Source organism: Pungitius pungitius, unplaced genomic scaffold (genome assembly GCF_949316345.1).
Source record: "Pungitius pungitius unplaced genomic scaffold, fPunPun2.1 scaffold_29, whole genome shotgun sequence".
In the NCBI taxonomy this organism is placed as follows: domain Eukaryota; kingdom Metazoa; phylum Chordata; class Actinopteri; order Perciformes; family Gasterosteidae; genus Pungitius; species Pungitius pungitius.
In genome coordinates, this window is record NW_026909812.1 from 51,402 (window position 1) to 76,797 (window position 25,396).

The window sequence follows — 25,396 nt, forward strand, 5'->3', positions numbered from 1 at the left end:
TTGATAATATTGTCTAAATGCCTTTCATATGCAACGTTAAAACAACACTAAACATGCATCTCTTCAACAATGTGATATACTTTTTGTAATTTGTAGGTGTACAATCTGCGGCGCTCTGCAGCTTTCAGAGAGAAGTGAAAAAGCTTACGGCACCTGGGATTCCCAGGCGGTCTTCCATCCAGGTACTAACCAGGCCCTGCTCTGCTTAGCTTCCGAGATCAGACGAGATCGGGCGGAACCAGAGAGGTATGGCCGTAAGCTGCTTTTTATCTTTTTCCTAATCCTTTATAATGCGTCAAAAAATTATGTCACGCCTGCCGTTGGCATCTTTGTGTGGGTTAAATAAGGGTATGCAAAGAAGGCTGTGACATCCTATGGCGAAAATTGGATGGACTAGAGAAGACCCGCCCAGGAGTCCCAGCCAATCGGTGGATGGCCATTGCAGTCCCCGCCACCTCAAATGGCCTGACGATGGTATGGACGTAAGCCACCTTTCATCTTCTTCCTATTGCATCTCTTCTACAATGTGATCAACTTTTTACAATTGTGTAGGTGTACAAGCTACGGCGCTGGGCGGCTTTCAGAGAGAGAAGTGAAAAAGCTTACGGCACCTGGGATTCCCAGGCGGTCTTCCATCCAGGTACTAACCAGGCCCTGCTCTGCTTAGCTTCCGAGATCAGACGAGATCGGGCGGAACCAGAGAGGTATGGCCGTAAGCTGCTTTTTATCTTTTTCCTAATCCTTTATAATGCGTCAAAAAATTATGTCACGCCTGCCGTTGGCATCTTTGTGTGGGTTAAATAAGGGTATGCAAAGAAGGCTGTGACATCCTATGGCGAAAATTGGATGGACTAGAGAAGACCCGCCCAGGAGTCCCAGCCAATCGGTGGATGGCCATTGCAGTCCCCGCCACCTCAAATGGCCTGACGATGGTATGGACGTAAGCCACCTTTCATCTTCTTCCTATTGCATCTCTTCTACAATGTGATCAACTTTTTACAATTGTGTAGGTGTACAAGCTACGGCGCTGGGCGGCTTTCAGAGAGAGAAGTGAAAAAGCTTACGGCACCTGGGATTCCCAGGCGGTCTTCCATCCAGGTACTAACCAGGCCCTGCTCTGCTTAGCTTCCGAGATCAGACGAGATCGGGCGGAACCAGAGAGGTATGGCCGTAAGCTGCTTTTCATCTTTTTCCTAATCCTTTAAAACGTGTCAAAGATAATCAGAAGTTTCTTTTTCTAAAATTGAAGCAGTTCTTAGCATTGGCAAGAGAGGTTCCTAAAACCTAAAGGGAACTTTACTTTTCTTCACTGGTAAATCTAACATGTTTGGTTAGCAACTGTATTTCAACGGCTAAATTACAAACAAAAGTATGCCAATTGTTAAATGTTGATCAACACTAATTTAGCAACCATGAAACGGAATCATGTTTGATAATATTGTCTAAATGCCTTTCATATCCAACGTTAAAACAACAATAAACATGCATCTCTTCAACAATGTGATATACTTTTTGTAATTTGTAGGTGTACAATCTGCGGCGCTCTGCAGCTTTCAGAGAGAAGTGAAAAAGCTTACGGCACCTGGGATTCCCAGGCGGTCTTCCATCCAGGTACTAACCAGGCCCTGCTCTGCTTAGCTTCCGAGATCAGACGAGATCGGGCGGAACCAGAGAGGTATGGCCGTAAGCTGCTTTTTATCTTTTTCCTAATCCTTTATAATGCGTCAAAAAATTATGTCACGCCTGCCGTTGGCATCTTTGTGTGGGTTAAATAAGGGTATGCAAAGAAGGCTGTGACATCCTATGGCGAAAATTGGATGGACTAGAGAAGACCCGCCCAGGAGTCCCAGCCAATCGGTGGATGGCCATTGCAGTCCCCGCCACCTCAAATGGCCTGACGATGGTATGGACGTAAGCCACCTTTCATCTTCTTCCTATTGCATCTCTTCTACAATGTGATCAACTTTTTACAATTGTGTAGGTGTACAAGCTACGGCGCTGGGCGGCTTTCAGAGAGAGAAGTGAAAAAGCTTACGGCACCTGGGATTCCCAGGCGGTCTTCCATCCAGGTACTAACCAGGCCCTGCTCTGCTTAGCTTCCGAGATCAGACGAGATCGGGCGGAACCAGAGAGGTATGGCCGTAAGCTGCTTTTCATCTTTTTCCTAATCCTTTAAAACGTGTCAAAGATAATCAGAAGTTTCTTTTTCTAAAATTGAAGCAGTTCTTAGCATTGGCAAGAGAGGTTCCTAAAACCTAAAGGGAACTTTACTTTTCTTCTTTGGTAAATCTAACATGTTTGGTTAGCACCTGTATTTCAACGGCTAAATTACAAACAAAAGTATGCCAATTGTTAAATGTTGATCAACACTAATTTAGCAACCATGAAACGGAATCATGTTTGATAATATTGTCTAAATGCCTTTCATATGCAACGTTAAAACAACACTAAACATGCATCTCTTCAACAATGTGATATACTTTTTGTAATTTGTAGGTGTACAATCTGCGGCGCTCGGCGGCTTTCGGTGAGAGAAGTGAAAAAGCTTACGGCACCTGGGATTCCCAGGCGGTCTTCCATCCAGGTACTAACCAGGCCCAGCTCTGCTTAGCTTCCGAGATCAGACGAGATCGGGCGGAACCAGAGAGGTATGGCCGTAAGCTGCTTTTTATCTTTTTCCTAATCCTTTATAATGCGTCAAAAAATTTTGTCACGCCTGCCGTTGGCATCTTTGTGTGGGTTAAATAAGGGTATGCAAAGAAGGCTGTGACATCCTATGGCGAAAATTGGATGGACTAGAGAAGACCCGCCCAGGAGTCCCAGCCAATCGGTGGATGGCCATTGCAGTCCCCGCCACCTCAAATGGCCTGACGATGGTATGGACGTAAGCCACCTTTCATCTTCTTCCTATTGCATCTCTTCTACAATGTGAAATACTTTTTACAATTGTGAAGGTGTACAATCTGCGGCGGTGGGCGGCTTTCGGAGAGAGAAGTGAAAAAGCTTACGGCACCTGGGATTCCCAGGCGGTCTTCCATCCAGGTACTAACCAGGCCCTGCTCTGCTTAGCTTCCGAGATCAGACGAGATCGGGCGGAACCAGAGAGGTATGGCCGTAAGCTGCTTTTCATCTTTTTCCTAATCCTTTAAAACGTGTCAAAGATAATCAGAAGTTTCTTTTTCTAAAATTGAAGCAGTTCTTAGCATTGGCAAGAGAGGTTCCTAAAACCTAAAGGGAACTTTACTTTTCTTCTTTGGTAAATCTAACATGTTTGGTTAGCACCTGTATTTCAACGGCTAAATTACAAACAAAAGTATGCCAATTGTTAAATGTTGATCAACACTAATTTAGCAACCATGAAACGGAATCATGTTTGATAATATTGTCTAAATGCCTTTCATATCCAACGTTAAAACAACAATAAACATGCATCTCTTCAACAATGTGATATACTTTTTGTAATTTGTAGGTGTACAATCTGCGGCGCTCTGCAGCTTTCAGAGAGAAGTGAAAAAGCTTACGGCACCTGGGATTCCCAGGCGGTCTTCCATCCAGGTACTAACCAGGCCCTGCTCTGCTTAGCTTCCGAGATCAGACGAGATCGGGCGGAACCAGAGAGGTATGGCCGTAAGCTGCTTTTTATCTTTTTCCTAATCCTTTATAATGCGTCAAAAAATTATGTCACGCCTGCCGTTGGCATCTTTGTGTGGGTTAAATAAGGGTATGCAAAGAAGGCTGTGACATCCTATGGCGAAAATTGGATGGACTAGAGAAGACCCGCCCAGGAGTCCCAGCCAATCGGTGGATGGCCATTGCAGTCCCCGCCACCTCAAATGGCCTGACGATGGTATGGACGTAAGCCACCTTTCATCTTCTTCCTATTGCATCTCTTCTACAATGTGAAATACTTTTTACAATTGTGAAGGTGTACAATCTGCGGCGGTGGGCGGCTTTCGGAGAGAGAAGTGAAAAAGCTTACGGCACCTGGGATTCCCAGGCGGTCTTCCATCCAGGTACTAACCAGGCCCTGCTCTGCTTAGCTTCCGAGATCAGACGAGATCGGGCGGAACCAGAGAGGTATGGCCGTAAGCTGCTTTTTATCTTTTTCCTAATCCTTTATAATGCGTCAAAGATAATCAGAAGAGTTTCTTTTTCTAAAATTGAAGCAGTTCTTAGGATTGGCAAGAGAGGTTTCTAAAACCTGAAGGTAACTTTACTTTTCTTCACTGGCAATTCTAACATGTTGGGTTAGCACCTGTATTTCAACGGCTAAATTACAAACAAAAGTATGCCAATTGTTAAATGTTGATCAACACTAATTTAGCAACCATGAAACGGAATCATTTTGGATAATATTGTCTAATTCCCTTTCATATCCAACGTTAAAACAACACTAAACATGCATCTCTTCAACAATGTGATATACTTTTTGTAATTTGTAGGTGTACAATCTGCGGCGCTCTGCAGCTTTCAGAGAGAGAAGTGAAAAAGCTTACGGCACCTGGGATTCCCAGGCGGTCTTCCATCCAGGTACTAACCAGGCCCTGCTCTGCTTAGCTTCCGAGATCAGACGAGATCGGGCGGAACCAGAGAGGTATGGCCGTAAGCTGCTTTTCATCTTTTTCCTAATCCTTTAAAACGTGTCAAAGATAATCAGAAGTTTCTTTTTCTAAAATTGAAGCAGTTCTTAGCATTGGCAAGAGAGGTTCCTAAAACCTAAAGGGAACTTTACTTTTCTTCTTTGGTAAATCTAACATGTTTGGTTAGCACCTGTATTTCAACGGCTAAATTACAAACAAAAGTATGCCAATTGTTAAATGTTGATCAACACTAATTTAGCAACCATGAAACGGAATCATGTTTGATAATATTGTCTAAATGCCTTTCATATGCAACGTTAAAACAACACTAAACATGCATCTCTTCAACAATGTGATATACTTTTTGTAATTTGTAGGTGTACAATCTGCGGCGCTCTGCAGCTTTCAGAGAGAAGTGAAAAAGCTTACGGCACCTGGGATTCCCAGGCGGTCTTCCATCCAGGTACTAACCAGGCCCTGCTCTGCTTAGCTTCCGAGATCAGACGAGATCGGGCGGAACCAGAGAGGTATGGCCGTAAGCTGCTTTTTATCTTTTTCCTAATCCTTTATAATGCGTCAAAAAATTATGTCACGCCTGCCGTTGGCATCTTTGTGTTGGTTAAATAAGGGTATGCAAAGAAGGCTGTGACATCCTATGGCGAAAATTGGATGGACTAGAGAAGACCCGCCCAGGAGTCCCAGCCAATCGGTGGATGGCCATTGCAGTCCCCGCCACCTCAAATGGCCTGACGATGGTATGGACGTAAGCCACCTTTCATCTTCTTCCTATTGCATCTCTTCTACAATGTGATCAACTTTTTACAATTGTGTAGGTGTACAAGCTACGGCGCTGGGCGGCTTTCAGAGAGAGAAGTGAAAAAGCTTACGGCACCTGGGATTCCCAGGCGGTCTTCCATCCAGGTACTAACCAGGCCCTGCTCTGCTTAGCTTCCGAGATCAGACGAGATCGGGCGGAACCAGAGAGGTATGGCCGTAAGCTGCTTTTTATCTTTTTCCTAATCCTTTATAATGCGTCAAAAAATTATGTCACGCCTGCCGTTGGCATCTTTGTGTGGGTTAAATAAGGGTATGCAAAGAAGGCTGTGACATCCTATGGCGAAAATTGGATGGACTAGAGAAGACCCGCCCAGGAGTCCCAGCCAATCGGTGGATGGCCATTGCAGTCCCCGCCACCTCAAATGGCCTGACGATGGTATGGACGTAAGCCACCTTTCATCTTCTTCCTATTGCATCTCTTCTACAATGTGATCAACTTTTTACAATTGTGTAGGTGTACAAGCTACGGCGCTGGGCGGCTTTCAGAGAGAGAAGTGAAAAAGCTTACGGCACCTGGGATTCCCAGGCGGTCTTCCATCCAGGTACTAACCAGGCCCTGCTCTGCTTAGCTTCCGAGATCAGACGAGATCGGGCGGAACCAGAGAGGTATGGCCGTAAGCTGCTTTTCATCTTTTTCCTAATCCTTTAAAACGTGTCAAAGATAATCAGAAGTTTCTTTTTCTAAAATTGAAGCAGTTCTTAGCATTGGCAAGAGAGGTTCCTAAAACCTAAAGGGAACTTTACTTTTCTTCACTGGTAAATCTAACATGTTTGGTTAGCAACTGTATTTCAACGGCTAAATTACAAACAAAAGTATGCCAATTGTTAAATGTTGATCAACACTAATTTAGCAACCATGAAACGGAATCATGTTTGATAATATTGTCTAAATGCCTTTCATATCCAACGTTAAAACAACAATAAACATGCATCTCTTCAACAATGTGATATACTTTTTGTAATTTGTAGGTGTACAATCTGCGGCGCTCTGCAGCTTTCAGAGAGAAGTGAAAAAGCTTACGGCACCTGGGATTCCCAGGCGGTCTTCCATCCAGGTACTAACCAGGCCCTGCTCTGCTTAGCTTCCGAGATCAGACGAGATCGGGCGGAACCAGAGAGGTATGGCCGTAAGCTGCTTTTTATCTTTTTCCTAATCCTTTATAATGCGTCAAAAAATTATGTCACGCCTGCCGTTGGCATCTTTGTGTGGGTTAAATAAGGGTATGCAAAGAAGGCTGTGACATCCTATGGCGAAAATTGGATGGACTAGAGAAGACCCGCCCAGGAGTCCCAGCCAATCGGTGGATGGCCATTGCAGTCCCCGCCACCTCAAATGGCCTGACGATGGTATGGACGTAAGCCACCTTTCATCTTCTTCCTATTGCATCTCTTCTACAATGTGATCAACTTTTTACAATTGTGTAGGTGTACAAGCTACGGCGCTGGGCGGCTTTCAGAGAGAGAAGTGAAAAAGCTTACGGCACCTGGGATTCCCAGGCGGTCTTCCATCCAGGTACTAACCAGGCCCTGCTCTGCTTAGCTTCCGAGATCAGACGAGATCGGGCGGAACCAGAGAGGTATGGCCGTAAGCTGCTTTTCATCTTTTTCCTAATCCTTTAAAACGTGTCAAAGATAATCAGAAGTTTCTTTTTCTAAAATTGAAGCAGTTCTTAGCATTGGCAAGAGAGGTTCCTAAAACCTAAAGGGAACTTTACTTTTCTTCTTTGGTAAATCTAACATGTTTGGTTAGCACCTGTATTTCAACGGCTAAATTACAAACAAAAGTATGCCAATTGTTAAATGTTGATCAACACTAATTTAGCAACCATGAAACGGAATCATGTTTGATAATATTGTCTAAATGCCTTTCATATGCAACGTTAAAACAACACTAAACATGCATCTCTTCAACAATGTGATATACTTTTTGTAATTTGTAGGTGTACAATCTGCGGCGCTCGGCGGCTTTCGGTGAGAGAAGTGAAAAAGCTTACGGCACCTGGGATTCCCAGGCGGTCTTCCATCCAGGTACTAACCAGGCCCAGCTCTGCTTAGCTTCCGAGATCAGACGAGATCGGGCGGAACCAGAGAGGTATGGCCGTAAGCTGCTTTTTATCTTTTTCCTAATCCTTTATAATGCGTCAAAAAATTTTGTCACGCCTGCCGTTGGCATCTTTGTGTGGGTTAAATAAGGGTATGCAAAGAAGGCTGTGACATCCTATGGCGAAAATTGGATGGACTAGAGAAGACCCGCCCAGGAGTCCCAGCCAATCGGTGGATGGCCATTGCAGTCCCCGCCACCTCAAATGGCCTGACGATGGTATGGACGTAAGCCACCTTTCATCTTCTTCCTATTGCATCTCTTCTACAATGTGAAATACTTTTTACAATTGTGAAGGTGTACAATCTGCGGCGGTGGGCGGCTTTCGGAGAGAGAAGTGAAAAAGCTTACGGCACCTGGGATTCCCAGGCGGTCTTCCATCCAGGTACTAACCAGGCCCTGCTCTGCTTAGCTTCCGAGATCAGACGAGATCGGGCGGAACCAGAGAGGTATGGCCGTAAGCTGCTTTTTATCTTTTTCCTAATCCTTTATAATGCGTCAAAGATAATCAGAAGAGTTTCTTTTTCTAAAATTGAAGCAGTTCTTAGGATTGGCAAGAGAGGTTTCTAAAACCTGAAGGTAACTTTACTTTTCTTCACTGGCAATTCTAACATGTTGGGTTAGCACCTGTATTTCAACGGCTAAATTACAAACAAAAGTATGCCAATTGTTAAATGTTGATCAACACTAATTTAGCAACCATGAAACGGAATCATTTTGGATAATATTGTCTAATTCCCTTTCATATCCAACGTTAAAACAACACTAAACATGCATCTCTTCAACAATGTGATATACTTTTTGTAATTTGTAGGTGTACAATCTGCGGCGCTCTGCAGCTTTCAGAGAGAAGTGAAAAAGCTTACGGCACCTGGGATTCCCAGGCGGTCTTCCATCCAGGTACTAACCAGGCCCTGCTCTGCTTAGCTTCCGAGATCAGACGAGATTGGGCGGAACCAGAGAGGTATGGCCGTAAGCTGCTTTTTATCTTTTTCCTAATCCTTTATAATGCGTCAAAAAATTATGTCACGCCTGCCGTTGGCATCTTTGTGTGGGTTAAATAAGGGTATGCAAAGAAGGCTGTGACATCCTATGGCGAAAATTGGATGGACTAGAGAAGACCCGCCCAGGAGTCCCAGCCAATCGGTGGATGGCCATTGCAGTCCCCGCCACCTCAAATGGCCTGATGATGGTATGGACGTAAGCCACCTTTCATCTTCTTCCTATTGCATCTCTTCTACAATGTGATAAACTTTTTACAATTGTGTAGGTGTACAATTTACGGCGCTGGGCGGCTTTCAGAGAGAGAAGTGAAAAAGCCAACGGCACCTGGGATTCCCAGGCGGTCTTCCATCCAGGTACTAACCAGGCCCTGCTCTGCTTAGCTTCCGAGATCAGACGAGATCGGGCGGAACCAGAGAGGTATGGCCGTAAGCTGCTTTTCATCTTTTTCCTAATCCTTTAAAACGTGTCAAAGATAATCAGAAGTTTCTTTTTCTAAAATTGAAGCAGTTCTTAGCATTGGCAAGAGAGGTTCCTAAAACCTGAAGGGAACTTTACTTTTCTTCACTGGTAAATCTAACATGTTTGGTTAGCACCTGTATTTCAACGGCTAAATTACAAACAATAGTATGCCAATCGTAAAATGTTGATCAACACTAATTTAGCAATCATGAAACGGAATCATTTTGGATAATATTGTCTAATTTCCTTTCATATGCAACGTTAAAACAACACTAAACATGCATCTCTTCAACAATGTGATAAACTTTTTACAATTGTGTAGGTGTACAAGCTACGGCGCTGGGCGGCTTTCAGAGAGAGAAGTGAAAAAGCTTACGGCACCTGGGATTCCCAGGCGGTCTTCCATCCAGGTACTAACCAGGCCCTGCTCTGCTTAGCTTCCGAGATCAGACGAGATCGGGCGGAACCAGAGAGGTATGGCCGTAAGCTGCTTTTTATCTTTTTCCTAATCCTTTATAATGCGTCAAAAAATTATGTCACGCCTGCCGTTGGCATCTTTGTGTGGGTTAAATAAGGGTATGCAAAGAAGGCTGTGACATCCTATGGCGAAAATTGGATGGACTAGAGAAGACCCGCCCAGGAGTCCCAGCCAATCGGTGGATGGCCATTGCAGTCCCCGCCACCTCAAATGGCCTGACGATGGTATGGACGTAAGCCACCTTTCATCTTCTTCCTATTGCATCTCTTCTACAATGTGATCAACTTTTTACAATTGTGTAGGTGTACAAGCTACGGCGCTGGGCGGCTTTCAGAGAGAGAAGTGAAAAAGCTTACGGCACCTGGGATTCCCAGGCGGTCTTCCATCCAGGTACTAACCAGGCCCTGCTCTGCTTAGCTTCCGAGATCAGACGAGATCGGGCGGAACCAGAGAGGTATGGCCGTAAGCTGCTTTTCATCTTTTTCCTAATCCTTTAAAACGTGTCAAAGATAATCAGAAGTTTCTTTTTCTAAAATTGAAGCAGTTCTTAGCATTGGCAAGAGAGGTTCCTAAAACCTAAAGGGAACTTTACTTTTCTTCTTTGGTAAATCTAACATGTTTGGTTAGCACCTGTATTTCAACGGCTAAATTACAAACAAAAGTATGCCAATTGTTAAATGTTGATCAACACTAATTTAGCAACCATGAAACGGAATCATGTTTGATAATATTGTCTAATTTCCTTTCATATGCAACGTTAAAACAACACTAAACATGCATCTCTTCAACAATGTGATATACTTTTTGTAATTTGTAGGTGTACAATCTGCGGCGCTCGGCGGCTTTCGGTGAGAGAAGTGAAAAAGCTTACGGCACCTGGGATTCCCAGGCGGTCTTCCATCCAGGTACTAACCAGGCCCAGCTCTGCTTAGCTTCCGAGATCAGACGAGATCGGGCGGAACCAGAGAGGTATGGCCGTAAGCTGCTTTTTATCTTTTTCCTAATCCTTTATAATGCGTCAAAAAATTATGTCACGCCTGCCGTTGGCATCTTTGTGTGGGTTAAATAAGGGTATGCAAAGAAGGCTGTGACATCCTATGGCGAAAATTGGATGGACTAGAGAAGACCCGCCCAGGAGTCCCAGCCAATCGGTGGATGGCCATTGCAGTCCCCGCCACCTCAAATGGCCTGACGATGGTATGGACGTAAGCCACCTTTCATCTTCTTCCTATTGCATCTCTTCTACAATGTGAAATACTTTTTACAATTGTGAAGGTGTACAATCTGCGGCGGTGGGCGGCTTTCGGAGAGAGAAGTGAAAAAGCTTACGGCACCTGGGATTCCCAGGCGGTCTTCCATCCAGGTACTAACCAGGCCCTGCTCTGCTTAGCTTCCGAGATCAGACGAGATCGGGCGGAACCAGAGAGGTATGGCCGTAAGCTGCTTTTTATCTTTTTCCTAATCCTTTATAATGCGTCAAAGATAATCAGAAGAGTTTCTTTTTCTAAAATTGAAGCAGTTCTTAGGATTGGCAAGAGAGGTTTCTAAAACCTGAAGGTAACTTTACTTTTCTTCACTGGCAATTCTAACATGTTGGGTTAGCACCTGTATTTCAACGGCTAAATTACAAACAAAAGTATGCCAATTGTTAAATGTTGATCAACACTAATTTAGCAACCATGGAACGGAATCATTTTGGATTATATTGTCTAATTGCCTTTCATATCCAACGTTAAAACAACACTAAACATGCATCTCTTCAACAATGTGATATACTTTTTGTAATTTGTAGGTGTACAATCTGCGGCGCTCGGCGGCTTTCGGTGAGAGAAGTGAAAAAGCTTACGGCACCTGGGATTCCCAGGCGGTCTTCCATCCAGGTACTAACCAGCACCCGCTCTGCTTAGCTTCCGAGATCAGACGAGATCGGGCGGAACCAGAGAGGTATGGCTGTAAGCTGCTTTTTATCTTTTTCCTAATCCTTTAAAACGTGTCAAAGATAATCAGAAGTTTCTTTTTCTAAAATTGAAGCAGTTCTTAGCATTGGCAAGAGAGGTTCCTAAAACCTGAAGGTAACTTTACTTTTCTTCACTGGTAAATCTAACATGTTTGGTTAGCACCTGTATTTCAACGGCTAAATTACAAACAATAGTATGCCAATCGTAAAATGTTGATCAACACCAATTTAGCAATCATGAAACGGAATCATTTTGGATAATATTGTCTAATTTCCTTTCATATCCAACGTTAAAACAACACTAAACATGCATCTCTTCAACAATGTGATATACTTTTTGTAATTTGTAGGTGTACAATCTGCGGCGCTCTGCAGCTTTCAGAGAGAAGTGAAAAAGCTTACGGCACCTGGGATTCCCAGGCGGTCTTCCATCCAGGTACTAACCAGGCCCTGCTCTGCTTAGCTTCCGAGATCAGACGAGATCGGGCGGAACCAGAGAGGTATGGCCGTAAGCTGCTTTTTATCTTTTTCCTAATCCTTTATAATGCGTCAAAAAATTATGTCACGCCTGCCGTTGGCATCTTTGTGTGGGTTAAATAAGGGTATGCAAAGAAGGCTGTGACATCCTATGGCGAAAATTGGATGGACTAGAGAAGACCCGCCCAGGAGTCCCAGCCAATCGGTGGATGGCCATTGCAGTCCCCGCCACCTCAAATGGCCTGATGATGGTATGGACGTAAGCCACCTTTCATCTTCTTCCTATTGCATCTCTTCTACAATGTGATAAACTTTTTACAATTGTGTAGGTGTACAAGCTACGGCGCTGGGCGGCTTTCAGAGAGAGAAGTGAAAAAGCTTACGGCACCTGGGATTCCCAGGCGGTCTTCCATCCAGGTACTAACCAGGCCCTGCTCTGCTTAGCTTCCGAGATCAGACGAGATCGGGCGGAACCAGAGAGGTATGGCCGTAAGCTGCTTTTCATCTTTTTCCTAATCCTTTAAAACGTGTCAAAGATAATCAGAAGTTTCTTTTTCTAAAATTGAAGCAGTTCTTAGCATTGGCAAGAGAGGTTCCTAAAACCTGAAGGGAACTTTACTTTTCTTCACTGGTAAATCTAACATGTTTGGTTAGCACCTGTATTTCAACGGCTAAATTACAAACAATAGTATGCCAATCGTAAAATGTTGATCAACACTAATTTAGCAATCATGAAACGGAATCATTTTGGATAATATTGTCTAATTTCCTTTCATATGCAACGTTAAAACAACACTAAACATGCATCTCTTCAACAATGTGATAAACTTTTTACAATTGTGTAGGTGTACAAGCTACGGCGCTGGGCGGCTTTCAGAGAGAGAAGTGAAAAAGCTTACGGCACCTGGGATTCCCAGGCGGTCTTCCATCCAGGTACTAACCAGGCCCTGCTCTGCTTAGCTTCCGAGATCAGACGAGATCGGGCGGAACCAGAGAGGTATGGCCGTAAGCTGCTTTTTATCTTTTTCCTAATCCTTTATAATGCGTCAAAAAATTATGTCACGCCTGCCATTGGCATCTTTGTGTGGGTTAAATAAGGGTATGCAAAGAAGGCTGTGACATCCTATGGCGAAAATTGGATGGACTAGAGAAGACCCGCCCAGGAGTCCCAGCCAATCGGTGGATGGCCATTGCAGTCCCCGCCACCTCAAATGGCCTGACGATGGTATGGACGTAAGCCACCTTTCATCTTCTTCCTATTGCATCTCTTCTACAATGTGATCAACTTTTTACAATTGTGTAGGTGTACAAGCTACGGCGCTGGGCGGCTTTCAGAGAGAGAAGTGAAAAAGCTTACGGCACCTGGGATTCCCAGGCGGTCTTCCATCCAGGTACTAACCAGGCCCTGCTCTACTTAGCTTCCGAGATCAGACGAGATCGGGCGGAACCAGAGAGGTATGGCCGTAAGCTGCTTTTCATCTTTTTCCTAATCCTTTAAAACGTGTCAAAGATAATCAGAAGTTTCTTTTTCTAAAATTGAAGCAGTTCTTAGCATTGGCAAGAGAGGTTCCTAAAACCTAAAGGGAACTTTACTTTTCTTCACTGGTAAATCTAACATGTTTGGTTAGCAACTGTATTTCAACGGCTAAATTACAAACAAAAGTATGCCAATTGTTAAATGTTGATCAACACTAATTTAGCAACCATGAAACGGAATCATGTTTGATAATATTGTCTAAATGCCTTTCATATCCAACGTTAAAACAACAATAAACATGCATCTCTTCAACAATGTGATATACTTTTTGTAATTTGTAGGTGTACAATCTGCGGCGCTCTGCAGCTTTCAGAGAGAAGTGAAAAAGCTTACGGCACCTGGGATTCCCAGGCGGTCTTCGATCCAGGTACTAACCAGGCCCTGCTCTGCTTAGCTTCCGAGATCAGACGAGATCGGGCGGAACCAGAGAGGTTTGGCCGTAAGCTGCTTTTTATCTTTTTCCTAATCCTTTATAATGCGTCAAAAAATTATGTCACGCCTGCCGTTGGCATCTTTGTGTGGGTTAAATAAGGGTATGCAAAGAAGGCTGTGACATCCTATGGCGAAAATTGGATGGACTAGAGAAGACCCGCCCAGGAGTCCCAGCCAATCGGTGGATGGCCATTGCAGTCCCCGCCACCTCAAATGGCCTGACGATGGTATGGACGTAAGCCACCTTTCATCTTCTTCCTATTGCATCTCTTCTACAATGTGATCAACTTTTTACAATTGTGTAGGTGTACAAGCTACGGCGCTGGGCGGCTTTCAGAGAGAGAAGTGAAAAAGCTTACGGCACCTGGGATTCCCAGGCGGTCTTCCATCCAGGTACTAACCAGGCCCTGCTCTGCTTAGCTTCCGAGATCAGACGAGATCGGGCGGAACCAGAGAGGTATGGCCGTAAGCTGCTTTTTATCTTTTTCCTAATCCTTTATAATGCGTCAAAGATAATCAGAAGAGTTTCTTTTTCTAAAATTGAAGCAGTTCTTAGGATTGGCAAGAGAGGTTTCTAAAACCTGAAGGTAACTTTACTTTTCTTCACTGGCAATTCTAACATGTTGGGTTAGCACCTGTATTTCAACGGCTAAATTACAAACAAAAGTATGCCAATTGTTAAATGTTGATCAACACTAATTTAGCAACCATGAAACGGAATCATTTTGGATAATATTGTCTAATTTCCTTTCATATGCAACGTTAAAACAACACTAAACATGCATCTCTTCAACAATGTGATAAACTTTTTACAATTGTGTAGGTGTACAAGCTACGGCGCTGGGCGGCTTTCAGAGAGAGAAGTGAAAAAGCTTACGGCACCTGGGATTCCCAGGCGGTCTTCCATCCAGGTACTAACCAGGCCCTGCTCTGCTTAGCTTCCGAGATCAGACGAGATCGGGCGGAACCAGAGAGGTATGGCCGTAAGCTGCTTTTTATCTTTTTCCTAATCCTTTATAATGCGTCAAAAAATTATGTCACGCCTGCCGTTGGCATCTTTGTGTGGGTTAAATAAGGGTATGCAAAGAAGGCTGTGACATCCTATGGCGAAAATTGGATGGACTAGAGAAGACCCGCCCAGGAGTCCCAGCCAATCGGTGGATGGCCATTGCAGTCCCCGCCACCTCAAATGGCCTGACGATGGTATGGACGTAAGCCACCTTTCATCTTCTTCCTATTGCATCTCTTCTACAATGTGAAATACTTTTTACAATTGTGAAGGTGTACAATCTGCGGCGGTGGGCGGCTTTCGGAGAGAGAAGTGAAAAAGCTTACGGCACCTGGGATTCCCAGGCGGTCTTCCATCCAGGTACTAACCAGGCCCTGCTCTGCTTAGCTTCCGAGATCAGACGAGATCGGGCGGAACCAGAGAGGTATGGCCGTAAGCTGCTTTTTATCTTTTTCCTAATCCTTTATAATGCGTCAAAGATAATCAGAAGAGTTTCTTTTTCTAAAATTGAAGCAGTTCTTAGGATTGGCAAGAGAGGTTTCTAAAACCTGAAGGTAACTTTACTTTTCTTCACTGGCAATTCTAACATGTTGGGTTAGCACCTGTATTTCAACGGCTAAATTACAAACAAAAGTATGCCAATTGTTAAATGTTGATCAACACTAATTTAGCAACCATGAAACGGAATCATTTTGGATTATATTGTCTAATTGCCTTTCATATCCAACGTTAAAACAACACTAAACATGCATCTCTTCAACAATGTGATATACTTTTTGTAATTTGTAGGTGTACAATCTGCGGCGCTCGGCGGCTTTCGGTGAGAGAAGTGAAAAAGCTTACGGCACCTGGGATTCCCAGGCGGTCTTCCATCCAGGTACTAACCAGCACCCGCTCTGCTTAGCTTCCGAGATCAGACGAGATCGGGCGGAACCAGAGAGGTATGGCTGTAAGCTGCTTTTTATCTTTTTCCTAATCCTTTAAAACGTGTCAAAGATAATCAGAAGTTTCTTTTTCTAAAATTGAAGCAGTTCTTAGCATTGGCAAGAGAGGTTCCTAAAACCTGAAGGTAACTTTACTTTTCTTCACTGGTAAATCTAACATGTTTGGTTAGCACCTGTATTTCAACGGCTAAATTACAAACAATAGTATGCCAATCGTAAAATGTTGATCAACACCAATTTAGCAATCATGAAACGGAATCATTTTGGATAATATTGTCTAATTTCCTTTCATATGCAACGTTAAAACAACACTAAACATGCATCTCTTCAACAATGTGATAAACTTTTTACAATTGTGTAGGTGTACAAGCTACGGCGCTGGGCGGCTTTCAGAGAGAGAAGTGAAAAAGCTTACGGCACCTGGGATTCCCAGGCGGTCTTCCATCCAGGTACTAACCAGGCCCTGCTCTGCTTAGCTTCCGAGATCAGACGAGATCGGGCGGAACCAGAGAGGTATGGCCGTAAGCTGCTTTTTATCTTTTTCCTAATCCTTTATAATGCGTCAAAAAATTATGTCACGCCTGCCATTGGCATCTTTGTGTGGGTTAAATAAGGGTATGCAAAGAAGGCTGTGACATCCTATGGCGAAAATTGGATGGACTAGAGAAGACCCGCCCAGGAGTCCCAGCCAATCGGTGGATGGCCATTGCAGTCCCCGCCACCTCAAATGGCCTGACGATGGTATGGACGTAAGCCACCTTTCATCTTCTTCCTATTGCATCTCTTCTACAATGTGATCAACTTTTTACAATTGTGTAGGTGTACAAGCTACGGCGCTGGGCGGCTTTCAGAGAGAGAAGTGAAAAAGCTTACGGCACCTGGGATTCCCAGGCGGTCTTCCATCCAGGTACTAACCAGGCCCTGCTCTACTTAGCTTCCGAGATCAGACGAGATCGGGCGGAACCAGAGAGGTATGGCCGTAAGCTGCTTTTCATCTTTTTCCTAATCCTTTAAAACGTGTCAAAGATAATCAGAAGTTTCTTTTTCTAAAATTGAAGCAGTTCTTAGCATTGGCAAGAGAGGTTCCTAAAACCTAAAGGGAACTTTACTTTTCTTCACTGGTAAATCTAACATGTTTGGTTAGCAACTGTATTTCAACGGCTAAATTACAAACAAAAGTATGCCAATTGTTAAATGTTGATCAACACTAATTTAGCAACCATGAAACGGAATCATGTTTGATAATATTGTCTAAATGCCTTTCATATCCAACGTTAAAACAACAATAAACATGCATCTCTTCAACAATGTGATATACTTTTTGTAATTTGTAGGTGTACAATCTGCGGCGCTCTGCAGCTTTCAGAGAGAAGTGAAAAAGCTTACGGCACCTGGGATTCCCAGGCGGTCTTCGATCCAGGTACTAACCAGGCCCTGCTCTGCTTAGCTTCCGAGATCAGACGAGATCGGGCGGAACCAGAGAGGTTTGGCCGTAAGCTGCTTTTTATCTTTTTCCTAATCCTTTATAATGCGTCAAAAAATTATGTCACGCCTGCCGTTGGCATCTTTGTGTGGGTTAAATAAGGGTATGCAAAGAAGGCTGTGACATCCTATGGCGAAAATTGGATGGACTAGAGAAGACCCGCCCAGGAGTCCCAGCCAATCGGTGGATGGCCATTGCAGTCCCCGCCACCTCAAATGGCCTGACGATGGTATGGACGTAAGCCACCTTTCATCTTCTTCCTATTGCATCTCTTCTACAATGTGATCAACTTTTTACAATTGTGTAGGTGTACAAGCTACGGCGCTGGGCGGCTTTCAGAGAGAGAAGTGAAAAAGCTTACGGCACCTGGGATTCCCAGGCGGTCTTCCATCCAGGTACTAACCAGGCCCTGCTCTGCTTAGCTTCCGAGATCAGACGAGATCGGGCGGAACCAGAGAGGTATGGCCGTAAGCTGCTTTTTATCTTTTTCCTAATCCTTTATAATGCGTCAAAGATAATCAGAAGAGTTTCTTTTTCTAAAATTGAAGCAGTTCTTAGGATTGGCAAGAGAGGTTTCTAAAACCTGAAGGTAACTTTACTTTTCTTCACTGGCAATTCTAACATGTTGGGTTAGCACCTGTATTTCAACGGCTAAATTACAAACAAAAGTATGCCAATTGTTAAATGTTGATCAACACTAATTTAGCAACCATGAAACGGAATCATTTTGGATAATATTGTCTAATTTCCTTTCATATGCAACGTTAAAACAACACTAAACATGCATCTCTTCAACAATGTGATAAACTTTTTACAATTGTGTAGGTGTACAAGCTACGGCGCTGGGCGGCTTTCAGAGAGAGAAGTGAAAAAGCTTACGGCACCTGGGATTCCCAGGCGGTCTTCCATCCAGGTACTAACCAGGCCCTGCTCTGCTTAGCTTCCGAGATCAGACGAGATCGGGCGGAACCAGAGAGGTATGGCCGTAAGCTGCTTTTTATCTTTTTCCTAATCCTTTATAATGCGTCAAAAAATTATGTCACGCCTGCCGTTGGCATCTTTGTGTGGGTTAAATAAGGGTATGCAAAGAAGGCTGTGACATCCTATGGCGAAAATTGGATGGACTAGAGAAGACCCGCCCAGGAGTCCCAGCCAATCGGTGGATGGCCATTGCAGTCCCCGCCACCTCAAATGGCCTGACGATGGTATGGACGTAAGCCACCTTTCATCTTCTTCCTATTGCATCTCTTCTACAATGTGATCAACTTTTTACAATTGTGTAGGTGTACAAGCTACGGCGCTGGGCGGCTTTCAGAGAGAGAAGTGAAAAAGCTTACGGCACCTGGGATTCCCAGGCGGTCTTCCATCCAGGTACTAACCAGGCCCTGCTCTGCTTAGCTTCCGAGATCAGACGAGATCGGGCGGAACCAGAGAGGTATGGCCGTAAGCTGCTTTTCATCTTTTTCCTAATCCTTTAAAACGTGTCAAAGATAATCAGAAGTTTCTTTTTCTAAAATTGAAGCAGTTCTTAGCATTGGCAAGAGAGGTTCCTAAAACCTAAAGGGAACTTTACTTTTCTTCTTTGGTAAATCTAACATGTTTGGTTAGCACCTGTATTTCAACGGCTAAATTACAAACAAAAGTATGCCAATTGTTAAATGTTGATCAACACTAATTTAGCAACCATGAAACGGAATCATGTTTGATAATATTGTCTAAATGCCTTTCATATGCAACGTTAAAAAAACACTAAACATGCATCTCTTCAACAATGTGATATACTTTTTGTAATTTGTAGGTGTACAATCTGCGGCGCTCGGCGGCTTTCGGTGAGAGAAGTGAAAAAGCTTACGGCACCTGGGATTCCCAGGCGGTCTTCCATCCAGGTACTAACCAGGCCCAGCTCTGCTTAGCTTCCGAGATCAGACGAGATCGGGCGGAACCAGAGAGGTATGGCCGTAAGCTGCTTTTTATCTTTTTCCTAATCCTTTATAATGCGTCAAAAAATTATGTCACGCCTGCCGTTGGCATCTTTGTGTGGGTTAAATAAGGGTATGCAAAGAAGGCTGTGACATCCTATGGCGAAAATTGGATGGACTAGAGAAGACCCGCCCAGGAGTCCCAGCCAATCGGTGGATGGCCATTGCAGTCCCCGCCACCTCAAATGGCCTGACGATGGTATGGACGTAAGCCACCTTTCATCTTCTTCCTATTGCATCTCTTCTACAATGTGATCAACTTTTTACAATTGTGTAGGTGTACAAGCTACGGCGCTGGGCGGCTTTCAGAGAGAGAAGTGAAAAAGCTTACGGCACCTGGGATTCCCAGGCGGTCTTCCATCCAGGTACTAACCAGGCCCTGCTCTGCTTAGCTTCCGAGATCAGACGAGATCGGGCGGAACCAGAGAGGTATGGCCGTAAGCTGCTTTTTATCTTTTTCCTAATCCTTTATAATGCGTCAAAAAATTATGTCACGCCTGCCGTTGGCATCTTTGTGTGGGTTAAATAAGGGTATGCAAAGAAGGCTGTGACATCCTATGGCGAAAATTGGATGGACTAGAGAAGACCCGCCCAGGAGTCCCAGCCAATCGGTGGATGGCCATTGCAGTCCCCGCCACCTCAAATGGCCTGACGATGGTATGGACGTAAGCCACCTTTCATCTTCTTCCTATTGCATCTCTTCTACAATGTGATCAACTTTTTACAATTGTGTAGGTGTACAAGCTACGGCGCTGGGCGGCTTTCAGAGAGAGAAGTGAAAAAGCTTACGGCACCTGGGATTCCCAGGCGGTCTTCCATCCAGGTACTAACCAGGCCCTGCTCTGCTTAGCTTCCGAGATCAGACGAGATCGGGCGGAACCAGAGAGGTATGGCCGTAAGCTGCTTTTTATCTTTTTCCTAATCCTTTATAATGCGTCAAAAAATTATGTCACGCCTGCCGTTGGCATCTTTGTGTGGGTTAAATAAGGGTATGCAAAGAAGGCTGTGACATCCTATGGCGAAAATTGGATGGACTAGAGAAGACCCGCCCAGGAGTCCCAGCCAATCGGTGGATGGCCATTGCAGTCCCCGCCACCTCAAATGGCCTGACGATGGTATGGACGTAAGCCACCTTTCATCTTCTTCCTATTGCATCTCTTCTACAATGTGATAAACTTTTTACAATTGTGTAGGTGTACAAGCTACGGCGCTGGGCGGCTTTCAGAGAGAGAAGTGAAAAAGCTTACGGCACCTGGGATTCCCAGGCGGTCTTCCATCCAGGTACTAACCAGGCCCTGCTCTGCTTAGCTTCCGAGATCAGACGAGATCGGGCGGAACCAGAGAGGTATGGCCGTAAGCTGCTTTTTATCTTTTTCCTAATCCTTTATAATGCGTCAAAAAATTATGTCACGCCTGCCGTTGGCATCTTTGTGTGGGTTAAATAAGGGTATGCAAAGAAGGCTGTGACATCCTATGGCGAAAATTGGATGGACTAGAGAAGACCCGCCCAGGAGTCCCAGCCAATCGGTGGATGGCCATTGCAGTCCCCGCCACCTCAAATGGCCTGACGATGGTATGGACGTAAGCCACCTTTCATCTTCTTCCTATTGCATCTCTTCTACAATGTGATCAACTTTTTACAATTGTGTAGGTGTACAAGCTACGTCGCTGGGCGGCTTTCAGAGAGAGAAGTGAAAAAGCTTACGGCACCTGGGATTCCCAGGCGGTCTTCCATCCAGGTACTAACCAGGCCCTGCTCTGCTTAGCTTCCGAGATCAGACGAGATCGGGCGGAACCAGAGAGGTATGGCCGTAAGCTGCTTTTCAACTTTTTCCTAATCCTTTAAAACGTGTCAAAGATAATCAGAAGTTTCTTTTTCTAAAATTGAAGCAGTTCTTAGCATTGGCAAGAGAGGTTCCTAAAACCTAAAGGGAACTTTACTTTTCTTCTTTGGTAAATCTAACATGTTTGGTTAGCACCTGTATTTCAACGGCTAAATTACAAACAAAAGTATGCCAATTGTTAAATGTTGATCAACACTAATTTAGCAACCATGAAACGGAATCATGTTTGATAATATTGTCTAAATGCCTTTCATATGCAACGTTAAAACAACACTAAACATGCATCTCTTCAACAATGTGATATACTTTTTGTAATTTGTAGGTGTACAATCTGCGGCGCTCGGCGGCTTTCGGTGAGAGAAGTGAAAAAGCTTACGGCACCTGGGATTCCCAGGCGGTCTTCCATCCAGGTACTAACCAGGCCCAGCTCTGCTTAGCTTCCGAGATCAGACGAGATCGGGCGGAACCAGAGAGGTATGGCCGTAAGCTGCTTTTTATCTTTTTCCTAATCCTTTATAATGCGTCAAAAAATTATGTCACGCCTGCCGTTGGCATCTTTGTGTGGGTTAAATAAGGGTATGCAAAGAAGGCTGTGACATCCTATGGCGAAAATTGGATGGACTAGAGAAGACCCGCCCAGGAGTCCCAGCCAATCGGTGGATGGCCATTGCAGTCCCCGCCACCTCAAATGGCCTGACGATGGTATGGACGTAAGCCACCTTTCATCTTCTTCCTATTGCATCTCTTCTACAATGTGAAATACTTTTTACAATTGTGAAGGTGTACAATCTGCGGCGGTGGGCGGCTTTCGGAGAGAGAAGTGAAAAAGCTTACGGCACCTGGGATTCCCAGGCGGTCTTCCATCCAGGTACTAACCAGGCCCTGCTCTGCTTAGCTTCCGAGATCAGACGAGATCGGGCGGAACCAGAGAGGTATGGCCGTAAGCTGCTTTTTATCTTTTTCCTAATCCTTTATAATGCGTCAAAGATAATCAGAAGAGTTTCTTTTTCTAAAATTGAAGCAGTTCTTAGGATTGGCAAGAGAGGTTTCTAAAACCTGAAGGTAACTTTACTTTTCTTCACTGGCAATTCTAACATGTTGGGTTAGCACCTGTATTTCAACGGCTAAATTACAAACAAAAGTATGCCAATTGTTAAATGTTGATCAACACTAATTTAGCAACCATGAAACGGAATCATTTTGGATAATATTGTCTAATTCCCTTTCATATCCAACGTTAAAACAACACTAAACATGCATCTCTTCAACAATGTGATATACTTTTTGTAATTTGTAGGTGTACAATCTGCGGCGCTCTGCAGCTTTCAGAGAGAAGTGAAAAAGCTTACGGCACCTGGGATTCCCAGGCGGTCTTCCATCCAGGTACTAACCAGGCCCTGCTCTGCTTAGCTTCCGAGATCAGACGAGATCGGGCGGAACCAGAGAGGTATGGCCGTAAGCTGCTTTTTATCTTTTTCCTAATCCTTTATAATGCGTCAAAAAATTATGTCACGCCTGCCGTTGGCATCTTTGTGTGGGTTAAATAAGGGTATGCAAAGAAGGCTGTGACATCCTATGGCGAAAATTGGATGGACTAGAGAAGACCCGCCCAGGAGTCCCAGCCAATCGGTGGATGGCCATTGCAGTCCCCGCCACCTCAAATGGCCTGACGATGGTATGGACGTAAGCCACCTTTCATCTTCTTCCTATTGCATCTCTTCTACAATGTGATCAACTTTTTACAATTGTGTAGGTGTACAAGCTACGGCGCTGGGCGGCTTTCAGAGAGAGAAGTGAAAAAGCTTACGGCACCTGGGATTCCCAGGCGGTCTTCCATCCAGGTACTAACCAGGCCCTGCTCTGCTTAGCTTCCGAGATCAGACGAGATCGGGCGGAACCAGAGAGGTATGGCCGTAAGCTGCTTTTTATCTTTTTCCTAATCCTTTATAATGCGTCAAAAAATTATGTCACGCCTGCCGTTGGCATCTTTGTGTGGGTTAAATAAGGGTATGCAAAGAAGGCTGTGACATCCTATGGCGAAAATTGGATGGACTAGAGAAGACCCGCCCAGGAGTCCCAGCCAATCGGTGGATGGCCATTGCAGTCCCCGCCACCTCAAATGGCCTGACGATGGTATGGACGTAAGCCACCTTTCATCTTCTTCCTATTGCATCTCTTCTACAATGTGATCAACTTTTTACAATTGTGTAGGTGTACAAGCTACGGCGCTGGGCGGCTTTCAGAGAGAGAAGTGAAAAAGCTTACGGCACCTGGGATTCCCAGGCGGTCTTCCATCCAGGTACTAACCAGGCCCTGCTCTGCTTAGCTTCCGAGATCAGACGAGATCGGGCGGAACCAGAGAGGTATGGCCGTAAGCTGCTTTTTATCTTTTTCCTAATCCTTTATAATGCGTCAAAAAATTATGTCACGCCTGCCGTTGGCATCTTTGTGTGGGTTAAATAAGGGTATGCAAAGAAGGCTGTGACATCCTATGGCGAAAATTGGATGGACTAGAGAAGACCCGCCCAGGAGTCCCAGCAAATCGGTGGATGGCCATTGCAGTCCCCGCCACCTCAAATGGCCTGACGATGGTATGGACGTAAGCCACCTTTCATCTTCTTCCTATTGCATCTCTTCTACAATGTGATCAACTTTTTACAATTGTGTAGGTGTACAAGCTACGTCGCTGGGCGGCTTTCAGAGAGAGAAGTGAAAAAGCTTACGGCACCTGGGATTCCCAGGCGGTCTTCCATCCAGGTACTAACCAGGCCCTGCTCTGCTTAGCTTCCGAGATCAGACGAGATCGGGCGGAACCAGAGAGGTATGGCCGTAAGCTGCTTTTCAACTTTTTCCTAATCCTTTAAAACGTGTCAAAGATAATCAGAAGTTTCTTTTTCTAAAATTGAAGCAGTTCTTAGCATTGGCAAGAGAGGTTCCTAAAACCTAAAGGGAACTTTACTTTTCTTCACTGGTAAATCTAACATGTTTGGTTAGCACCTGTATTTCAACGGCTAAATTACAAACAAAAGTATGCCAATTGTTAAATGTTGATCAACACTAATTTAGCAATCATGAAACGGAATCATTTTGGATAATATTGTCTAATTTCCTTTCATATGCAACGTTAAAACAACACTAAACATGCATCTCTTCAACAATGTGATATACTTTTTGTAATTTGTAGGTGTACAATCTGCGGCGCTCTGCAGCTTTCAGAGAGAAGTGAAAAAGCTTACGGCACCTGGGATTCCCAGGCGGTCTTCCATCCAGGTACTAACCAGGCCCTGCTCTGCTTAGCTTCCGAGATCAGACGAGATCGGGCGGAACCAGAGAGGTATGGCCGTAAGCTGCTTTTTATCTTTTTCCTAATCCTTTATAATGCGTCAAAAAATTATGTCACGCCTGCCGTTGGCATCTTTGTGTGGGTTAAATAAGGGTATGCAAAGAAGGCTGTGACATCCTATGGCGAAAATTGGATGGACTAGAGAAGACCCGCCCAGGAGTCCCAGCCAATCGGTGGATGGCCATTGCAGTCCCCGCCACCTCAAATGGCCTGACGATGGTATGGACGTAAGCCACCTTTCATCTTCTTCCTATTGCATCTCTTCTACAATGTGATCAACTTTTTACAATTGTGTAGGTGTACAAGCTACGGCGCTGGGCGGCTTTCAGAGAGAGAAGTGAAAAAGCTTACGGCACCTGGGATTCCCAGGCGGTCTTCCATCCAGGTACTAACCAGGCCCTGCTCTGCTTAGCTTCCGAGATCAGACGAGATCGGGCGGAACCAGAGAGGTATGGCCGTAAGCTGCTTTTTATCTTTTTCCTAATCCTTTATAATGCGTCAAAAAATTATGTCACGCCTGCCGTTGGCATCTTTGTGTGGGTTAAATAAGGGTATGCAAAGAAGGCTGTGACATCCTATGGCGAAAATTGGATGGACTAGAGAAGACCCGCCCAGGAGTCCCAGCCAATCGGTGGATGGCCATTGCAGTCCCCGCCACCTCAAATGGCCTGACGATGGTATGGACGTAAGCCACCTTTCATCTTCTTCCTATTGCATCTCTTCTACAATGTGATCAACTTTTTACAATTGTGTAGGTGTACAAGCTACGGCGCTGGGCGGCTTTCAGAGAGAGAAGTGAAAAAGCTTACGGCACCTGGGATTCCCAGGCGGTCTTCCATCCAGGTACTAACCAGGCCCTGCTCTGCTTAGCTTCCGAGATCAGACGAGATCGGGCGGAACCAGAGAGGTATGGCCGTAAGCTGCTTTTTAT

General features: G+C 44.6%; 51 non-coding genes and 2 pseudogenes across 51 annotated transcripts; all 53 read right to left on the reverse strand.

Moving 5' to 3' along the window:
• Positions 1 to 141: 141 nt before the first annotated feature.
• Positions 142 to 260, reverse strand: LOC134111499 (5S ribosomal RNA). The gene has a single exon (XR_009944843.1). It is a non-coding gene; the product is annotated as a 5S ribosomal RNA (ribosomal RNA).
• Positions 261 to 599: 339 nt separating this feature from the next.
• Positions 600 to 718, reverse strand: LOC134111500 (5S ribosomal RNA). The gene has a single exon (XR_009944844.1). It is a non-coding gene; the product is annotated as a 5S ribosomal RNA (ribosomal RNA).
• A 339-nt stretch (positions 719 to 1,057) lies between these two features.
• Positions 1,058 to 1,176, reverse strand: LOC134111501 (5S ribosomal RNA). Its single transcript, XR_009944845.1, has one exon. It is a non-coding gene; the product is annotated as a 5S ribosomal RNA (ribosomal RNA).
• A 394-nt stretch (positions 1,177 to 1,570) lies between these two features.
• LOC134111502 (5S ribosomal RNA) lies at positions 1,571 to 1,689 on the reverse strand. Its single transcript, XR_009944846.1, has one exon. It is a non-coding gene; the product is annotated as a 5S ribosomal RNA (ribosomal RNA).
• Positions 1,690 to 2,028: 339 nt separating this feature from the next.
• Positions 2,029 to 2,147, reverse strand: LOC134111503 (5S ribosomal RNA). The gene has a single exon (XR_009944847.1). It is a non-coding gene; the product is annotated as a 5S ribosomal RNA (ribosomal RNA).
• A 396-nt stretch (positions 2,148 to 2,543) lies between these two features.
• Positions 2,544 to 2,662, reverse strand: LOC134111676 (5S ribosomal RNA). Its single transcript, XR_009945020.1, has one exon. It is a non-coding gene; the product is annotated as a 5S ribosomal RNA (ribosomal RNA).
• Positions 2,663 to 3,001: 339 nt separating this feature from the next.
• Positions 3,002 to 3,120, reverse strand: LOC134111504 (5S ribosomal RNA). The gene has a single exon (XR_009944848.1). It is a non-coding gene; the product is annotated as a 5S ribosomal RNA (ribosomal RNA).
• Positions 3,121 to 3,514: 394 nt separating this feature from the next.
• On the reverse strand, positions 3,515 to 3,633 carry LOC134111505 (5S ribosomal RNA). Its single transcript, XR_009944849.1, has one exon. It is a non-coding gene; the product is annotated as a 5S ribosomal RNA (ribosomal RNA).
• A 339-nt stretch (positions 3,634 to 3,972) lies between these two features.
• LOC134111506 (5S ribosomal RNA) lies at positions 3,973 to 4,091 on the reverse strand. Its single transcript, XR_009944850.1, has one exon. It is a non-coding gene; the product is annotated as a 5S ribosomal RNA (ribosomal RNA).
• Positions 4,092 to 4,489: 398 nt separating this feature from the next.
• LOC134111507 (5S ribosomal RNA) lies at positions 4,490 to 4,608 on the reverse strand. The gene has a single exon (XR_009944851.1). It is a non-coding gene; the product is annotated as a 5S ribosomal RNA (ribosomal RNA).
• A 394-nt stretch (positions 4,609 to 5,002) lies between these two features.
• Positions 5,003 to 5,121, reverse strand: LOC134111508 (5S ribosomal RNA). The gene has a single exon (XR_009944852.1). It is a non-coding gene; the product is annotated as a 5S ribosomal RNA (ribosomal RNA).
• A 339-nt stretch (positions 5,122 to 5,460) lies between these two features.
• Positions 5,461 to 5,579, reverse strand: LOC134111510 (5S ribosomal RNA). The gene has a single exon (XR_009944854.1). It is a non-coding gene; the product is annotated as a 5S ribosomal RNA (ribosomal RNA).
• A 339-nt stretch (positions 5,580 to 5,918) lies between these two features.
• LOC134111511 (5S ribosomal RNA) lies at positions 5,919 to 6,037 on the reverse strand. The gene has a single exon (XR_009944855.1). It is a non-coding gene; the product is annotated as a 5S ribosomal RNA (ribosomal RNA).
• Positions 6,038 to 6,431: 394 nt separating this feature from the next.
• On the reverse strand, positions 6,432 to 6,550 carry LOC134111512 (5S ribosomal RNA). Its single transcript, XR_009944856.1, has one exon. It is a non-coding gene; the product is annotated as a 5S ribosomal RNA (ribosomal RNA).
• Positions 6,551 to 6,889: 339 nt separating this feature from the next.
• On the reverse strand, positions 6,890 to 7,008 carry LOC134111513 (5S ribosomal RNA). Its single transcript, XR_009944857.1, has one exon. It is a non-coding gene; the product is annotated as a 5S ribosomal RNA (ribosomal RNA).
• Positions 7,009 to 7,404: 396 nt separating this feature from the next.
• LOC134111687 (5S ribosomal RNA) lies at positions 7,405 to 7,523 on the reverse strand. The gene has a single exon (XR_009945031.1). It is a non-coding gene; the product is annotated as a 5S ribosomal RNA (ribosomal RNA).
• Positions 7,524 to 7,862: 339 nt separating this feature from the next.
• Positions 7,863 to 7,981, reverse strand: LOC134111514 (5S ribosomal RNA). The gene has a single exon (XR_009944858.1). It is a non-coding gene; the product is annotated as a 5S ribosomal RNA (ribosomal RNA).
• Positions 7,982 to 8,377: 396 nt separating this feature from the next.
• LOC134111398 (5S ribosomal RNA) lies at positions 8,378 to 8,496 on the reverse strand. Its single transcript, XR_009944781.1, has one exon. It is a non-coding gene; the product is annotated as a 5S ribosomal RNA (ribosomal RNA).
• Positions 8,497 to 8,835: 339 nt separating this feature from the next.
• LOC134111389 (5S ribosomal RNA) lies at positions 8,836 to 8,954 on the reverse strand. The gene has a single exon (XR_009944772.1). It is a non-coding gene; the product is annotated as a 5S ribosomal RNA (ribosomal RNA).
• Positions 8,955 to 9,351: 397 nt separating this feature from the next.
• On the reverse strand, positions 9,352 to 9,470 carry LOC134111515 (5S ribosomal RNA). The gene has a single exon (XR_009944859.1). It is a non-coding gene; the product is annotated as a 5S ribosomal RNA (ribosomal RNA).
• Positions 9,471 to 9,809: 339 nt separating this feature from the next.
• On the reverse strand, positions 9,810 to 9,928 carry LOC134111516 (5S ribosomal RNA). Its single transcript, XR_009944860.1, has one exon. It is a non-coding gene; the product is annotated as a 5S ribosomal RNA (ribosomal RNA).
• A 396-nt stretch (positions 9,929 to 10,324) lies between these two features.
• LOC134111698 (5S ribosomal RNA) lies at positions 10,325 to 10,443 on the reverse strand. Its single transcript, XR_009945042.1, has one exon. It is a non-coding gene; the product is annotated as a 5S ribosomal RNA (ribosomal RNA).
• A 339-nt stretch (positions 10,444 to 10,782) lies between these two features.
• On the reverse strand, positions 10,783 to 10,901 carry LOC134111517 (5S ribosomal RNA). The gene has a single exon (XR_009944861.1). It is a non-coding gene; the product is annotated as a 5S ribosomal RNA (ribosomal RNA).
• A 398-nt stretch (positions 10,902 to 11,299) lies between these two features.
• On the reverse strand, positions 11,300 to 11,418 carry LOC134111467 (5S ribosomal RNA; annotated as a pseudogene).
• Positions 11,419 to 11,812: 394 nt separating this feature from the next.
• Positions 11,813 to 11,931, reverse strand: LOC134111518 (5S ribosomal RNA). Its single transcript, XR_009944862.1, has one exon. It is a non-coding gene; the product is annotated as a 5S ribosomal RNA (ribosomal RNA).
• Positions 11,932 to 12,270: 339 nt separating this feature from the next.
• Positions 12,271 to 12,389, reverse strand: LOC134111519 (5S ribosomal RNA). Its single transcript, XR_009944863.1, has one exon. It is a non-coding gene; the product is annotated as a 5S ribosomal RNA (ribosomal RNA).
• A 397-nt stretch (positions 12,390 to 12,786) lies between these two features.
• LOC134111521 (5S ribosomal RNA) lies at positions 12,787 to 12,905 on the reverse strand. Its single transcript, XR_009944865.1, has one exon. It is a non-coding gene; the product is annotated as a 5S ribosomal RNA (ribosomal RNA).
• A 339-nt stretch (positions 12,906 to 13,244) lies between these two features.
• Positions 13,245 to 13,363, reverse strand: LOC134111176 (5S ribosomal RNA). Its single transcript, XR_009944559.1, has one exon. It is a non-coding gene; the product is annotated as a 5S ribosomal RNA (ribosomal RNA).
• Positions 13,364 to 13,757: 394 nt separating this feature from the next.
• On the reverse strand, positions 13,758 to 13,876 carry LOC134111438 (5S ribosomal RNA). The gene has a single exon (XR_009944821.1). It is a non-coding gene; the product is annotated as a 5S ribosomal RNA (ribosomal RNA).
• Positions 13,877 to 14,215: 339 nt separating this feature from the next.
• LOC134111522 (5S ribosomal RNA) lies at positions 14,216 to 14,334 on the reverse strand. The gene has a single exon (XR_009944866.1). It is a non-coding gene; the product is annotated as a 5S ribosomal RNA (ribosomal RNA).
• A 399-nt stretch (positions 14,335 to 14,733) lies between these two features.
• On the reverse strand, positions 14,734 to 14,852 carry LOC134111523 (5S ribosomal RNA). Its single transcript, XR_009944867.1, has one exon. It is a non-coding gene; the product is annotated as a 5S ribosomal RNA (ribosomal RNA).
• A 339-nt stretch (positions 14,853 to 15,191) lies between these two features.
• LOC134111524 (5S ribosomal RNA) lies at positions 15,192 to 15,310 on the reverse strand. Its single transcript, XR_009944868.1, has one exon. It is a non-coding gene; the product is annotated as a 5S ribosomal RNA (ribosomal RNA).
• Positions 15,311 to 15,708: 398 nt separating this feature from the next.
• LOC134111468 (5S ribosomal RNA) lies at positions 15,709 to 15,827 on the reverse strand (annotated as a pseudogene).
• A 397-nt stretch (positions 15,828 to 16,224) lies between these two features.
• LOC134111525 (5S ribosomal RNA) lies at positions 16,225 to 16,343 on the reverse strand. The gene has a single exon (XR_009944869.1). It is a non-coding gene; the product is annotated as a 5S ribosomal RNA (ribosomal RNA).
• Positions 16,344 to 16,682: 339 nt separating this feature from the next.
• LOC134111177 (5S ribosomal RNA) lies at positions 16,683 to 16,801 on the reverse strand. The gene has a single exon (XR_009944560.1). It is a non-coding gene; the product is annotated as a 5S ribosomal RNA (ribosomal RNA).
• Positions 16,802 to 17,195: 394 nt separating this feature from the next.
• LOC134111439 (5S ribosomal RNA) lies at positions 17,196 to 17,314 on the reverse strand. Its single transcript, XR_009944822.1, has one exon. It is a non-coding gene; the product is annotated as a 5S ribosomal RNA (ribosomal RNA).
• Positions 17,315 to 17,653: 339 nt separating this feature from the next.
• Positions 17,654 to 17,772, reverse strand: LOC134111527 (5S ribosomal RNA). The gene has a single exon (XR_009944871.1). It is a non-coding gene; the product is annotated as a 5S ribosomal RNA (ribosomal RNA).
• Positions 17,773 to 18,171: 399 nt separating this feature from the next.
• On the reverse strand, positions 18,172 to 18,290 carry LOC134111528 (5S ribosomal RNA). Its single transcript, XR_009944872.1, has one exon. It is a non-coding gene; the product is annotated as a 5S ribosomal RNA (ribosomal RNA).
• Positions 18,291 to 18,629: 339 nt separating this feature from the next.
• LOC134111529 (5S ribosomal RNA) lies at positions 18,630 to 18,748 on the reverse strand. The gene has a single exon (XR_009944873.1). It is a non-coding gene; the product is annotated as a 5S ribosomal RNA (ribosomal RNA).
• A 396-nt stretch (positions 18,749 to 19,144) lies between these two features.
• Positions 19,145 to 19,263, reverse strand: LOC134111709 (5S ribosomal RNA). The gene has a single exon (XR_009945053.1). It is a non-coding gene; the product is annotated as a 5S ribosomal RNA (ribosomal RNA).
• A 339-nt stretch (positions 19,264 to 19,602) lies between these two features.
• Positions 19,603 to 19,721, reverse strand: LOC134111530 (5S ribosomal RNA). Its single transcript, XR_009944874.1, has one exon. It is a non-coding gene; the product is annotated as a 5S ribosomal RNA (ribosomal RNA).
• Positions 19,722 to 20,060: 339 nt separating this feature from the next.
• On the reverse strand, positions 20,061 to 20,179 carry LOC134111531 (5S ribosomal RNA). The gene has a single exon (XR_009944875.1). It is a non-coding gene; the product is annotated as a 5S ribosomal RNA (ribosomal RNA).
• Positions 20,180 to 20,518: 339 nt separating this feature from the next.
• On the reverse strand, positions 20,519 to 20,637 carry LOC134111533 (5S ribosomal RNA). The gene has a single exon (XR_009944877.1). It is a non-coding gene; the product is annotated as a 5S ribosomal RNA (ribosomal RNA).
• Positions 20,638 to 20,976: 339 nt separating this feature from the next.
• Positions 20,977 to 21,095, reverse strand: LOC134111534 (5S ribosomal RNA). The gene has a single exon (XR_009944878.1). It is a non-coding gene; the product is annotated as a 5S ribosomal RNA (ribosomal RNA).
• A 396-nt stretch (positions 21,096 to 21,491) lies between these two features.
• LOC134111720 (5S ribosomal RNA) lies at positions 21,492 to 21,610 on the reverse strand. Its single transcript, XR_009945064.1, has one exon. It is a non-coding gene; the product is annotated as a 5S ribosomal RNA (ribosomal RNA).
• A 339-nt stretch (positions 21,611 to 21,949) lies between these two features.
• Positions 21,950 to 22,068, reverse strand: LOC134111535 (5S ribosomal RNA). Its single transcript, XR_009944879.1, has one exon. It is a non-coding gene; the product is annotated as a 5S ribosomal RNA (ribosomal RNA).
• Positions 22,069 to 22,464: 396 nt separating this feature from the next.
• Positions 22,465 to 22,583, reverse strand: LOC134111536 (5S ribosomal RNA). The gene has a single exon (XR_009944880.1). It is a non-coding gene; the product is annotated as a 5S ribosomal RNA (ribosomal RNA).
• A 339-nt stretch (positions 22,584 to 22,922) lies between these two features.
• On the reverse strand, positions 22,923 to 23,041 carry LOC134111537 (5S ribosomal RNA). The gene has a single exon (XR_009944881.1). It is a non-coding gene; the product is annotated as a 5S ribosomal RNA (ribosomal RNA).
• A 339-nt stretch (positions 23,042 to 23,380) lies between these two features.
• On the reverse strand, positions 23,381 to 23,499 carry LOC134111538 (5S ribosomal RNA). Its single transcript, XR_009944882.1, has one exon. It is a non-coding gene; the product is annotated as a 5S ribosomal RNA (ribosomal RNA).
• A 339-nt stretch (positions 23,500 to 23,838) lies between these two features.
• On the reverse strand, positions 23,839 to 23,957 carry LOC134111539 (5S ribosomal RNA). The gene has a single exon (XR_009944883.1). It is a non-coding gene; the product is annotated as a 5S ribosomal RNA (ribosomal RNA).
• A 394-nt stretch (positions 23,958 to 24,351) lies between these two features.
• LOC134111540 (5S ribosomal RNA) lies at positions 24,352 to 24,470 on the reverse strand. Its single transcript, XR_009944884.1, has one exon. It is a non-coding gene; the product is annotated as a 5S ribosomal RNA (ribosomal RNA).
• A 339-nt stretch (positions 24,471 to 24,809) lies between these two features.
• On the reverse strand, positions 24,810 to 24,928 carry LOC134111541 (5S ribosomal RNA). Its single transcript, XR_009944885.1, has one exon. It is a non-coding gene; the product is annotated as a 5S ribosomal RNA (ribosomal RNA).
• Positions 24,929 to 25,267: 339 nt separating this feature from the next.
• LOC134111542 (5S ribosomal RNA) lies at positions 25,268 to 25,386 on the reverse strand. Its single transcript, XR_009944886.1, has one exon. It is a non-coding gene; the product is annotated as a 5S ribosomal RNA (ribosomal RNA).
• Between the last annotated feature and the right edge of the window lie 10 nt (positions 25,387 to 25,396).